The following is a 15,716-nucleotide window of genomic DNA, read 5'->3' as shown; positions in this document are numbered from 1 at the left end:
TCACAGCAGGCCTTGGCAAACAGGCTCTTTCTCCACACCACCCCAAGGGTTAATCCCACCCTTACCCCCACTCCACACCACATCCTGTGAAGGTTTGTTTGTTTAACGTAAGAGCTGACTAAGGGGATTGGGTGGTCAGACTTGCTGACTTGGAGAACCGGATTAGAATTTCCGCAAACCCATGCTTGTCATATGAGGCAACTAAAGGGATCTGGTGGTCAGGCTTGCTGACTTGGTTGACACATGTCATCCAGTGGTGGATCCCCCCTCCCTTGCAAATGACTAAGGACCAGATTGAAGTTAATGTTTTGCAATGGTGGAGCCAAGGTGGGGTTCAGGGGATTTTAACCCCCTGAACCCCCCCCATTTTGAAAATTTCTGGATCCGCCTATGTCATCGTATCCCTGTTGCATTGATCGGTGCTCATGCTGCTGATCACTGGACTGTCTGGTCCAGACTCGATTATTTTTCAGACTGCCACCATATAGCTGGAATATTGCTGAGTGTGGCGTAAAACTAAACTCACTCACTCACTTGTTTGTTTTACAGGGGCGATGGGGTAGCCTAATGGTTAAAGCGTTGACTCGTCACGCCGAAGACCCGGGTTCGAATCCCCACATAGGCACAATGTATGAAGCCCATTTCTGGTGTCCCCAGCCGTGATGTTGCTGGAATATTGCTAAAAGCGGCGTAAAACAAAACTCAGTCAGTCAGTCAGTTTGTTTTACAATTATGTGTCATCTCTCACTAAGGTAAAAAAAAAGGTTGAAGATTAATTGATGTCAACTTCTTTATTATGAGGAACGCGACGTTCTGGAGTGCATTCTTACTCCTTCATCAGGTGAATGTGAAACAACAACAGTGACAAGGTGACAATGGTGGGGACTTAACAAGCGAAGCCAGTAGCTAATTGGGGCTGATTGGTAATAGCAATGAACAAATAGAAGCCAGGAATTAATCCAGGCATAAATATTCCTCCTAGGTGATCAAGCACTCATAGGTAATGGACAAAGGGGATAATAGCACTGATTGGTAATAGTGAAGACTTGGAAGCCAACACAGATAATTAAATTAATAAAACATTGCAGCCCGCACAAATATTAAAAGTGCTGCGCAGGTATGCTCCCCAGTCATGGCTGATTGCTGGGCAGGTATTTGCCTTGGTCATAGTTGATTTCAACTTTTAGGTGTAACACTTCTTAATGCCGCTCAAAGATTCTCACCAAGGTCTTTTAATTAGCTCAGGCAGATTTATCATAATTGCTTGTAGTTCTTGTGGCGTACTGTTGTTTCAGAAACATGTTAAATCATAGTAAAAATCAATGTTGAAGAGATTATTGCTGCCAATCAATATTCTCCACATTGTGTATACATGCTGAAGGTGAGCTACAGACCTTTTCTTCACTGTGTCTCCAATTTGCTTGGTCCTTGGAGAAGGGCCTCTGTGTTTAGTTACCTGCCTATCTCACCACAATTAGCATGTAGAGAAGCTCGGTGTAGGCAAACAGACAGAGCACTATTCACACACCGCCATCATTCAGAGCATGTGCTGTTACACACGCAGCCCGTGGATCACTATTGAAATATTTGGAGAATCTTGTCTGGGGACTGTGAGTTGGGATTACCATTGGATTCTCTGACAAATGTAGCTCAGAGCCGAGGGTGCAAGTCACCGATATTGTGTTGGTATCTTGTGTAATGCCGCAGTAACATTTGTAAATTAAAGTAATTGCATGAGTGAGTGAGTAATTGCATGAGTGAGCGAGTGAGTTCAGTTTTACGCCACACTCAACAATATTCCAGCTATATGGCGGCGGTCTGTAAATAGTCGAGTCTGGATCAGACAATCCAGTGATCTACAGCATGAGCAGCGCTCTGCGCAATTGGGAACCGATGACATGTGTCAACCAAGTCGGTGAGCCTGACCAGCCGATTCCATTAGTCGCCTCTTACAACAAGCATGGGTTACTGAAGATCAATATTCCCGGACCTTCACAGGTAACTTTTATAGGCTTGATGGTTTCATCAGCATAAGAACTATGTCTGTTCATTTGAGCTTGTGTTTGGCATTTAAGAAGTCCCGTTCTTTGTGAAATTTGTAAACGCTCAGGTTACTTATTGCTGCGAATACAGTAGAGTGAGTGAGTGAGTGATATTGTATAACACATCTCGCTGTCCGAGGACCTTGTAATAAACAATTAACTATCCAGCCAGACAGCAGTACCCTGATAGCAGTGATATTAGACGCAACATACCTGTAGCAACCTCAAGCATCCAACCAACAATGACAAACTTCATATATAAATAACTGGTTATTGTAAAAGCATAGATCCAATTTGAAGGCTATGGCATATTAAAACAATCATTAGGCCAGACCAATTATATTTCTTGTTTAACTGATTTTTGTCCTCAGAAAACCCAAGGCATGAGGAAAAAAATCAAAAAATCATTACAGTCCGTTTGCAACTCGAGTGGCAATTCTTCTCTGGCTGAGCAGGGGTGGTGGGGTAGCAAAGTGGTTAAAGCATTCGCTCGTCGCGCCGAAGACCCGGGTTCGATTCCCCACATGGGTACAAAGTGTGAAGCCCATTTCTGGCATGACGAGCAAACACTTCAACCACTACAGTCCGTTTGAGTCAGAAATGGACCGATGAATTGCAAATTTTATCATTGTACAAAATTGCCACATAAATATAAATAGAACACATGTTTATCATTTACTAATACCTAACAGCTTTCTTATATTTGAAAATTTTCCGGACTCCACCAAAAAAGTTGTTTAAGAAACTATTATCATTGAAAACGCAAATGTTGTTATCTGTCGCGGCGGGGTGCATTTCTTACCTGGCGGGGTGAAACCACAGAAACCCGTCCCAGCCCTAAATATTGCTAAAAGTGGCGTAAAACTGAGTTACTTCCCTTAGACATAAATATGATAAACTACTGTTTCTGAGGACAGTCCAGTATCAGGGACCCTGAATACACACAGTGCATTGTTTGATGGCTGATGACACTATCTAAATCATAGTCTAAATATATGTGCTGAAGTGGCTGTATTAATCCTCATAAATAAACATCACCCTGATAAATGTATAAATCTGAAATCATATCTGTCACAGTTGTCAGCAACACAATCAAAACCCTTACAGAATGGCGTTCTGCGATGTCTGACATGACAAGACACCACCAGTGCTTGTTGGATGAGTGGTTTTCAGATGTGCTGGCCTCAAACAACACAAGACTGTTTCAACAACACCCAATTGTCTACTTACACTAGAGCAATCTTGTATTAGCTTGTCAGTCTAATTAGAATAGGACATTGTTTCCAATCCACACAGGCATGTAGGTCTTGTATGTTTTTTAAGTGGCACATGGTCGTGAGTGTTAACGAGACATCACAACCTGGATATCCAGTGCTTGGTTGGACATAGTTCTCGTCTTGTAGTGAGATGTAAATATTTCAGCCTAATTTGTGTTAAGCTGTGGGGACACTTGGTTGTATCATTTCTAACTGTTGTGTGAAATGTTTCCTTCAATATGAGTAATCCCAATTAAATGCCATCTTTTGGGTAGCCTAGTGGTTAAAGCGTTTGCTCATCATCACACCAAAGACCAGGGTTCGATTCCCCACATGAGTACAATGTGTGAAGCCCATTTCTGGTGTCCCCTCGTGATATTGGTAAAAGCGGCATAAAACTAAACTCACTCACTCACTTATTGTTAGTTTGTCTGTTAGAAAGGAATCAGTTTCTGTGCAATGAAATCAATAGTTCATCTAGAGGGTATTCATCAAGAGTTTATCACTGACCTGAGTGTTTATGGCGGCAGAAGCCATACACATTCTGCTGTTTGCACGCATTACCTTTAATAATTAAATCCTGAGCTTGATCAGCGAGACTAGGATTTGGATACACCCACATATGGGTCAGGTTTTAATGAAGAGCTTCTTAACCAATTGCAGTCCTTGTACCTTTGAAAAAATATATAATATCTTTCTTTTTTTATTTTTCAAATTGAATTTGAAGAATTTAATATCAATAATGTTTTCTAGTTAAACAAATGATTAATGAGAGTAAGGTTCTTTTCAAAACTGAATTTGAAAAATTTTCCAATAAAAATTGTATGAACCATGAAAATGGTTTAGAATGAAGTATTATTGTATTGTCCCAGTGGAGGGCACTTGTTCGATTCTTTACACGGCTTTGCTGAGATATATTTGTTATGGGGTGAAGTCACAATGGAGGTATTTTTAAGCAAAATGTTTGAAATGCTTTGTTTTGTCTGATTTAGTGAAAGAGCATGGTTTTATGCCACTTTTAGCAATATTCTTGCCATAGGCGACCCTATCCCTTTATTTTCCATAGAAGGTTAACCGTTAGTCCGTCTGTCTGTGTGTCTGTCTAATGGAACAGATCTCACTTCCTAGTGTTGATCATAGTATCAATCATTGGATTGTCTTTTCCTTGCACCACCATATTGCTGAGAACAGTTATACAATAAGAAACTCCTCTCCTCAAATGAACAATTTCATCTTCTACGTACATCTTGCTAAAACAATGTAGAATATTTATTTTGAAAAAAATGGCTACCAATGAAAAACGTTTTAACTGAAATACATCCTTTATTTTTAATGCTTTCTGTACGTAATTATTGTTTCTCTAACAGGACTCTTTATCTGTCGTCTGCTGTGAACTACAACAATTTTAACATATTATCAGAATTAGCCAGACATGCATCAATGACCTTATCATAATTTTATCGGGAGATACCAAGAATGATTTTCACAATATCAGGTTACAGAACCATAACCTAAATTCGTGGATAACCTTGATTCATGGATCGCTGTAATTATCATACTGTCTCGTAAATTTAGTCTCAACTGACGTCATGAAGCGGTACTTATGATGTACATACAATGCCACGCCTATGATGTACATACAATGCCACGCCTCGCTGACAAAAATGTTCCGAATCTCTGCATTACACGTAAATACACTAAACCTAATTGTCCAGAGCTGAGATAAACAGCCCAAGATCACCAATACCAAATTTTATTTTTACTAGTCAAGTCAAAAAGATACAGTCAGCACCAACCATCTCATATATCGTCGCCTTAATTCCTTTACTGCAATGGGCTGTTGTACATAGTAGTATAAAATAACCGACTATGAAACAAGGTGATGTCAAATTTTGTGGGCACACAAATGGGTGATGATTACCAATGCTTCGGTAAACAAAAGTTTCATTCACGAGTGGAATATTTGGCATTTCCAATTCGCTGAATTAATGAATAAAATAATCAGTGCGTATACAAAATGAAATCATGCATTTTTTTAAAATATGATTTTCGATGCACTTCCCTTATATCCACAAATCAAGGTTACGGGCGTGTACCGGTAATTAAAGTGATGGAGCATCTCTGGTGACCAAACCCTGCTCTCCTAGTGGTGTTTTACTTCCTGTACAACCTGTACAATGGGAATAATTAAAATAATGTATCCAATACTTATAATCTAATGATGCATTTCATGCATGTTCATGGTTATTGAGCCAACAGAAAAGTGACCATAAAATAATAAAAAATATGTTAGGATTGATAAGATATAAATATTACAGTATGGAAATATAAGCTTACCAAATGAAAAACATCTTTAACTGCAAATATTTTGTTCATTTATGTCAAATTGAGGGATGTTTTGTAAATTTAATGATAAAAAATGGTCAAATAGTTGATTCTCAAAGTTGGACCCAGACATAAAACCATCATCATCTGACGACCAAGTTTGAGATTGTTTGCTGTTTGTATGCATGGTTACATATTGGAAGTACCCGTGAAGATCCGGGTTAGAATTGCTCTTCAGTAACTCATGCTTGTTTTAAGAGGTGCCTAACGGGATCGGCTGGTCAGCGCCATATAGCTGGAATATTGCTGAGTGCGGCGTTACCAAACCAAAAAGTACATGGTTATTGCTGACTTGCAGGTCTGACAAACTGTACAGTAATTTGTAGTGAATTAAAAATTAAACAAACTTCATTTGGAATTCAACACTGCTATACTGATGACTAATTTTATAGAGCAACGAACAAGTAGTTGTAAGATATCAGTATATTTATATGCAAGGTGACACTGTTTAATAACACTGGTGACGAAATGACTTATATGCATCGGCCATCACTGTTTACCCTGAACATATAAGGCCAAAAGACTTGTAAATAACTGAAATGAATTATTTAGTATTTAAAAGTATTTTCATCATAAATGTTGAAGTTATTTCCTCATGCCATGTTTTAATGCAGTACCACGCTTACAATATTGTTGTATGTTCCATTCAAATTCTCCATTGATTGATTTTATTCAGTCAACATCTACCGTTGGTTACCTTGAGAAACAGGGTAGGGAAATGTTTATTTTTCTGGCTTCATGTAGATTGTTTAGGGAACATGTTTCCCTGTTGTGTTGAACAAGGAACATTGATTTTAACATTGAGTTCTGTGATGTCGTGCAACATGCACAGCCAGCAGTCTGAGAGGAAAGGACCTGTTACTGTGAAGGAAGTAAGCTCTTGCCAAGATTTTGAAACATACAACATTGAATTTCTTGACGGATCAGGTTAGAATTTTGCTCTTACATTTTTTTCGTTTAATTTTGTGAGATTCAAAAAACAAGTAGTGATGTCTTTGACTCCATCAAATTGTCACTCAGTCCATCAAATTATTATTTATTGCATCAAATTCTCACTCAGTCTGTCTAGACAGGACTGTTTCATTACCTGAATTGCAATAGATCAAAATCTTTTCTGTTCTCAGTAGAGAATTCTGTACAAGAACAGGAAGGTTTCATTCCAGCAACTACATTATGAAACTGCAGTGTATAGGTTCGTTCATCACACCGAAGGCCCAGGTTCGATTCCCAACATTGGAACAATGTGTCAAGCCCATTTCTGGTGTACCGTGCCATGATAATGCTGGAATATTGATAAAGGCGTAAAACTAAATTCACTCACTGATGTGTACAACCCACTTGAAAGCAAGAGATGCTGTGAAGATTATGATAGTCATGGCCTACCATAGGCAGCAGGTATTGGTTGGGCTAGGCAGACCCAGATACTGGGTGCCAGTGGTGTTACACAATGTTTTCACACAAACCACAGTTTTGCTGCTGATTCTCTGATGACAAAATTATCAGCCATAATCATAATTATCATTGGTCATGTTTGTACCACCTTACATGGTGGACACACCAATTATTAATCTCAACCCCCGAAATTATTTTCACAGACATTTATCGCCATTACACCTTGACTACTGTTTCATCGGTTACCTTGTTTGTGAGTCATATTGAAAGGCTTGCAGCACAACCTACAGGTACAGAAACTACCAAACGCTTGTATTTATTTACTTTGTACTATGTTGTTCCTTGTTTGACCAGTACCTTACAGTATAATATGGCTGAAATATGGCTGAAATATTGCTGAGTGCAGCGGTTAGCAACCAATCAACAAACCTATCAGTAGAAGCATCTTTGGTCATTTTGTTTGATTCTTCTCTATCTTCAGGTCTTCCGAACTTTGTGGGCGATCTGGCAATCCGAAGTCTACAGTCACTACACACTCACAAAGACCAGGGCTCCAGTGATGAGTGCTCCTCGCCCAGAAGGTAAAACACAGTTATTGATTGTTATGTCTCATACTATATTGTCGTGTTGTCTCATGCTATATAGTCGTGTTGTCTCATGCTATATAGTCGTGTTGTCTCATGCTATATAGTCGTGTTGTCTCATGCTATATAGTCATGTTGTCTCATGCTATATAGTCGTGTTGTCTCATGCTATATAGTCATGTTGTCTCATGCTATATAGTCATGTTGTCTCATGCTATATGTAGTCATGCTATATAGTCGTGTTGTCTCATGCTATATAGTCATGTTGTCTCATGCTATATAGTCATGTTGTCTCATGCTATATAGTCATGTTGTCTCATGCTATATAGTCATGTTGTCTCATGCTATATAGTCATGTTGTCTCATGCTATATAGTCATGTTGTCTCATGCTATATAGTCATGTTGTCTCATGCTATATAGTCGTGTTGTCTCATGCTATATAGTCATGTTGTCTCATGCTATATAGTTGTGTTGTCATGCTATATAGTCTGTGTCTCATGCTATATAGTATAGTCATGTTGTCTCATGTTATATAGTCATGTTGTCTTATGTTATATAGTCATGTTCTCATGCTATATAGTCATGTTGTTTCAGGCTATATAGTCGTGTTGTCTCATGCTATATAGTCATGTTGTCTCATGCTATATAGTCGTGTTGTCTCATGCTATATAGTCGTGTTGTCTCATGCTATATAGTCATGTTGTCTCATGCTATATAGTCGTGTTGTCTCATGCTATATAGTCATGCTATATAGTCGTGTTGTCTCATGCTATATAGTCGTGTTGTCTCATGCTATATAGTCATGCTATATGTTGTCTCATGCTATATAGTCATGTTGTCTCATGCTATATAGTCATGTTGTCTCATGCTATATAGTCATGCTATATAGTCATGTTGTCTCATGCTATATAGTCATGTTGTCTCATGCTATATAGTCATGTTGTCTCATGCTATATAGTCATGTTGTCTCATGCTATATAGTCATGTTGTCTCATGCTATATAGTCATGTTGTCTCATGCTATATAGTCGTGTTGTCTCATGCTATATAGTCGTGTTGTCTCATGCTATATAGTCGTGTTGTCTCATGCTATATAGTCGTGTTGTCTCATGCTATATAGTCGTGTTGTCTCATGCTATATAGTCATGTTGTCTCATGCTATATAGTCATGTTGTCTCATGCTATATAGTCGTGTTGTCTCATGCTATATAGTCGTGTTGTCTCATGTTATATAGTCATGTTGTCTCATGCTATATAGTCATGTTGTCTCATGCTATATAGTCGTGTTGTCTCATGCTATATAGTCGTGTTGTCTCATGCTATATAGTCATGTTGTCTCATGCTATATAGTCATGTTGTCTCATGCTAGAGGGTCATGTTGTTTCATGCTATATAGTCGTGTTGTCTCATGCTATATAGTCATGTTGTTTCAGGCTATATAGTCGTGTTGTCTCATGCTATATAGTCATGTTGTCTCATGCTATATAGTCATGTTGTCTCATGCTATATGGTCATGTTGTTTCAGGCTATATAGTCGTGTTGTCTCATGCTATATAGTCGTGTTGTCTCATGCTATATAGTCATGTTGTCTCATGCTATATAGTCATGTTGTTTCATGCTATATAGTCATGTTGTTTCATGCTATATAGTCGTGTTGTCTCATGCTATATAGTCGTGTTGTCTCATGTTATATAGTCATGTTTTGATGCTATATGGTCGTGTTGTCTCATGCTATATAGTCGTGTTGTCTCATGCTATATAGTCGTGTTGTCTCATGCTATATAGTCGTGTTGTCTCATGCTAGAGAGTCATGTGGGCGGTGGGGTAGCCTAATGGTTTAAGTGTTGGCTTGTCACGCTGAAGACCCGGGTTCGAATCCCCACATGGGTACAATGTGTGAAGCCCATTTCTGGTGTCCCCCGCCGTGATGTTGCTGGAATATTCCTAAAAGCGGCGTAAAACCAAACTCAGTCAGTCAGTCAGAGAGTCATGTTGTTTCAGGCAAGATACCCATGCTGTCCTGTCAGATAGTTGAGATGTCTCACTTTATCACTCGAGACATACAGTACAAGTTGTGTAAGCTGCTGCAATCCCCTCTGCATGTCAGAAAATCTTTCCTCAAGGGTTTGAATCCCAGGATTGACCAGAATACAATTTAACGTTTTCCGTCTGTGCCCACCAAAACAGTCTGGATTGTAAACTTGTATCACATACAGTTTGGGATATACTGCTCAGTTTAGTGGTTTTAAATCATTGTGTTATGTTTTAAGTCATTTATGTTATGTGCCTAACTTATTTTCCATCTGTGTCCCCTGCCCTGATATTGCTGGAATATTGCTAAAAGTGGCGTAAAACATCACTCACTCACTACTTACCATGCATTTGGTTAGCTGTGGGCAAATATAGCCATTTGCGATCGGATTTTCCTTATTTTTAGAATTTACCAATATGTCACATGAATAAATAAGTTGTTCTGGCGGTTTGATTGTGACTGATGAATTAACTGAAATTGTCAATTATTTTACAAACTGGACTTTGACTTGAACGTATACAAGTACATTGATGGAACATCCTATGTAGGTAATTATTCCATTTATCAAATAATGTATTTGATTATATTCATTTTGTCAGTACCAGATTATGACACCCAGAGAGTTCTTTTTTACCTACCGGTAAATAACAAAAATGTTGCAATGGCTCCCTCTCCATGACCTTGCGATGGCTATCAGTGTGATTGATGCCAGTATGTTGTTGATGGATACTGAGTGATGAATGATGGTGACTAACGTATTTACTGTACACACTGATTAGCAGTCTTCAGTACATTACTGAACAAATGTGCAACGTCCATTGAAAGTATTCGCCACGTGTCAAGTCCTTATGTGACTGACGTCTGTTGAATGATGGGTGTCGCAACCTGTTAAATGACATGTATCATCAGTTTTGATTTGTTGACAGCACTGGGACCCCCAAGTCTAGCTCCCCGCTGGTCAGCACGTGCAGGGCGAGGCTGCAGGGGCAGACAACTCCGCAGAAGTGTGGGCCAATGAAAGGTGACCACAGCCTATACTCAAGCACCTCAAGTATTGGACACACTGACAGGCAAGAATATTTCTGTCACACAGAGTTTGACATTTAAAGTATGTCAGCTAACTAGCGATACAACCTGACAACATTTTTTCATTCGTATTGAGGGGCAGTGAGGTAGCCTAGTGGTTAAAGCATTCACTCGTCATGCTAAAGACCCAGATTCGATTCCCCACATGGGTACAATGTGTGAAGCCCATTTCTGGTGTCCCCCACTGTAATATTGCTGGAATATTGCTAAAAGCGGCTTAAAACCATATTCACTCACTCAATTAATTGTATTGAGGAGCTGAGAGAAGGTGTCGTCTTAAGGAACTAAGTATCATGACTGCTTTATTTGATATTATCTACTGAGAATGTTTTAGGTAATGAATGAACATTTGATCCCGACTGAAATATCATGCAAAACTCATGGAAACAAATAAGGGAACACATGAAAGTACAAGTGTTCCTATATTATTTTCCAGGTTTCTTCACAAGCTTTGTATTGCACTGTGTGAGTGAAATTCCGGGGAAAATATGAAAACACTTGTACTTTCATGTGTTCCTTTATTCGTTTCCATGAGTATATAAATATATTTATTTAGCTCAAATTAGATGATAAGAAAAATGTTCTACTGTTTGATTCTTTGTAAAGTCATGTACAAAAACCTATGACTTACTCCTTTTTTATATGACCAGTTTAAGCAGTTAATCCTAAATAAGACTAAATGCAATGAAATAGACATTCTTGAACAAATTAGTACAGCGTTCATAAAACACTAAACTTTCACAATAAACCCTGTAAGTTTAACTTTCATTGCTCTTTCACTCTCACCCATCCTAAAACAATTGCCTCTTTAAAAAAATCAAAATGGATGAAAGTAACTGTCTATTTTTGTGTTACCTTTAACAAAATTTAATTTTAGTTTTGAATATGAGAACTAAACTCATTCTTCTTTGCCGTAAAATTGCTATCTAAGTAGTCAGTAACCTAATTAAACATTTACATAGAATTTTCTGTTCAGTAATTTGATGTCTCTTATAGTGAGTGAGTGAGTTTAGTTTTACGTTGTACTCAGCAATATTCCAGCAATATGGTGGAAGTCTGTAAATAATTGGAGTCTAGACCAGACAATTCAGCGATCAACAGCATTAGCACTGATCTACGCTACTGGGATACTTGTCATGTGTCAACCAAGACAGCGAGTCTGACAACCCGATCCTGTTAGTTACCTTGTACGAGAAGCATTGGTTACAGAAGATCAATTCTAACCCGGATCTTCACGGGTCGATTTCTTTTATATCTAAGGAACCTAAACAGAGATGACAATATGAACTTTAAAAAATATGTACCTCAATAACTTCATCCATATTTGCTATAATCTGATGTAGATCCTTGGACATGAAATGTGATCTTGTGTTGTTCTTGCAGGGAACTGGAAGATATCCAACGAAAAACTCAGCAAACATCGGCAACATCAGCAAATGGAACCCTGCTGTTACAGAGATCTGTTGCACTTGATGACATGGTGGATGACACCCTGGATGACACCAATCCCTCTCTACAAACTCCCTCAGCCTCGCATGCAGAGAGAATCGTGGCAGAGCGATACCGGAGAGGGAAAAAGCAAGTGTATCGGGTCACAAAGCGTAGTACTTCACCCTTGTTGGAAGGGCTACTCCTGTGAAGACCCCCGAGAAGTTTAACAGTGATGTGCAATCAGATAGAAGCATTCTCCTTGATATGAGATTCAATAACTCCTTTGACCAATCAAAATATGTGTCTTATGTGACAGAGAATGCATGGCAGGGTAGACAACAGGATTCACTAAAATCGAAAAGTCTTAATGATATTTTTCAAAATGATGATCAGAAAAAATTACAATTGCTTCTTGAGAATGGTCGTCCACATTACAACTCTGAGCTCATATTAAACGACACCTATAGCAGTTCAACAGACTATCCATTGTATGGTGATGAACATTATGCCATCAATGACAATTTTACGCTGAGTCCCAGATCAAATACCGAGGACCAAATGACAATCACGATGGACAATATTGGCGAATCAAAGACAGAGGACCTCCTTTCTGATGACTCCAAAGATACGTCATCACTTGACTGTTCCAGTCTGAGTGAACAATCCCCTGTCTTTTCCAAAGTTAAACCAATCTCAGATCACAAAGAAAGTCCAAAGAAGTATGTGAGTGAAATAACAGTATTCCCAAAGTCATTTCAAAACAAAAAGGGCATTATGAAAACTCCCAAGGATGGACATTCTGAAATCCAGAATGCTGGATGCTCCAGAGAGAGTTCGTTAACCAGTGACAGTGATCTGAGTGTCAGTCCCCGTGTCAATCACACTGACACCGAATTCTTCATGGAAGCGGAGTTCCTGGATGCTGCTATGAAACCAAAGAAGAGCAGATTTCAAAAACTGTTCGGTGGCAAGAAGGGTAGGTACAGCCCAGCTGCTGAGGATATGCCACCGTTGTCTACCGTTGGCGCCAGAAGTCATGGAGTCAGAAACCAAGTAGTGAGAACAGCAGCATCAGATCCTGTTCGGGATCAGGAACATGGCAACCCAAGTCCGACTGACCTTGTTAGGGAAGATCCAAGTGAAAGTGTGGCTGAGCAGCTAAACACTGGGCTTTTGATTCAACATTCAAGGAATTTCAAGGATGCAATTACAAATATGGGCCATTTGACTGATCATTCAAGGGATTTCAAGGATGAGATTACTAATGTTGGCCATTTGACTGAACATTCAAGGAACTGCAAGGAGGTTAAAGCAGAGAGACCTGTGAAGGATGTGAGATTTAGTGTAGAAGGAAACCTTGATGACACTTGTATTGAGAGCTTTAGTGGGAATCTGCTTAGAGAAGGAAGGCTTACACCCAGGGAATCATCTGTGATAAGAGATAGGAATGAACCTGTAATAAGTGGAGATGGAAAGGATAGTGTGTACTTCGCTGGTCCAGTCCTGATTTCATCAGGGAGAGGATCCTGTTTGGATCTAAGTGTATCTAATGACGACATGCCACAGCTTGACACGCCATCAGATCCTGACATGTCGAGAGTGTCCATGTCAGAGTTTCCAGCACAAACTGATCAATCAACTCCTTTTAAGTTTGACAGAGTGACTTCCTCAGAGCAACCCGTGGTTGTCTTTGACACAAATGATACTATTTCCCACACAGTTGACACTGATGAAGAATCTCCTTTGAGTACTGTTTCCCACAAAGCCGATGTGAAAGTAATACTTGGCAGCACCATTTTCCATACAACTGATTCTGATTTAATGCCTGACAATACTGCCTCCAACCCAACTGATCATGATGTGTCTTATTTCTCGGAAGGTTTTGATCAGCTTGAGACATTTGATGAAAGGTTTGAATGCAGTCTTTCTGTCAGTGATTCAGATAATCTTAATAACTCCCTCTCAGCCAGATCAGCATGGAGTGAATGCAAAGACCTGACTGAGGCTGAAAATAGTTTTGAAGATGACTTTGATGGCAGTTTCACACCAAGAAGTACTGAGAATAAGGAGGTATGTTATCATGATAAAGAAGAAGGTGACTTGAAGGAAGAAAAAGGAAAATCCTCAGGATATGGCTCAGAAAATTCACGCCAGACTTCAGAGACAAAGGATGAACCTTTCAGTGATGAGGAGAAAGCAAATCATGGCAAGGCTGTGGTAAAGATACCCAGGAACTCCTCTGTAGATCTGGATGATGAAGATGTGGATAGGATATTTGAGATGGCTAAGGACCCTCCTACCTTTGCTGATGTTGATGATGGCTTGTCCTTTGAGGAGCTGGATCACACTACTGTACATGATTCAGAAGGGATGGATGATATTATTGAAGGAACTGAACCTGTGGCCTTTCTGGGAAATTCTGTAAAAGTGAAATCTGAATGTGATGATCCATTAGAGAGAGAGGAGATTTCTCAGTCAGCAATTCCCAAACCTCAGCTATCTGCACAGTCTCCATGCATGTCCAAAAATAAGGTTTCAAGACTCTGTAAAGAAAGCCAGATGGTGTCTAGTACTTGCTCTGATGATGTTGAAGACAGTGCAGATGCTGTATCCACAGCCTCGAAACAGTACGAGAGTGACGAGATGGGTATGTCATCAGAAAGTGAGGCCATCCGATCTGCCTTTGACTTTCTCAGTTCATCTTCAGAAGTAGAGGCTCTGACCTCTGCCCGTGATCGTCTCAGAATGTTAGAGGAAGAAGACAGCGAAGAAGATCAGGATCTGGCATCATCCATCAAGATTCTATCTGATCTCAGAAGAAGCATCCTTAGTGAGAATGAAGACATACTTTTTGAACAGGGATTCAATCAAGAAGAGCTCACTGAAATTGAAAGAGAAGATTCCAAGCCAGTATCCCCTCCAACTATATCAGAAGATGATGACTCCAGCTTCCAAGTGGATCCTAAGCCAGCTGGGGTCCACGTAGAGATCATGGCAGACATACACCACCCTGATGTTGACGACTCGGATAATGGCAGTGAGGTAGACGCTCCCCTGGATGTTTTGGATGAGGAAACTATGGTCGGGGCTGGGGTGTTGTTGTTGCCAGAGAAGTGTGATGATGATGATGATGATAATGATGCAACAACTCCAAGACCGATGAAGGATGATTCAGATACCAGTGTTAATCCTTTCAATAAAACTTTCACTGTATCAGCTGATGGATGTGGTGATGATGTGAGTATCCAGTCATCCAATTTAGTGACCAGTGGTGGCAGGGAGTGTTCAAGTTTGGCAGATGAACTGAAGTTACCACTGTGGGAGAAGTTTCATGATTTGTCTTCGTCAGAAAGGAGCACACCAAGATTAAATGAGTCTTCGACAATGGATGAAAGTATTCCAGATAGTTCTTTTGATGTGAGCAATACATCAGTGGAACTTACGAGTGATGCTAAGGATGTCAACAACGCGATTCCTTCAGTGTCACAAAGGACTTTTCAGAAGCTGG

The sequence above is a fragment of the Haliotis rubra genome, unplaced genomic scaffold (genome assembly GCF_003918875.1).
Source record: "Haliotis rubra isolate DU_JTF1 unplaced genomic scaffold, ASM391887v1 Scf369, whole genome shotgun sequence".
NCBI classification, from domain to species: Eukaryota; Metazoa; Mollusca; class Gastropoda; order Lepetellida; family Haliotidae; genus Haliotis; species Haliotis rubra.
The sequence above is the reverse complement of the archived record's forward strand: the minus strand, read 5'-3'. Positions refer to the sequence as shown.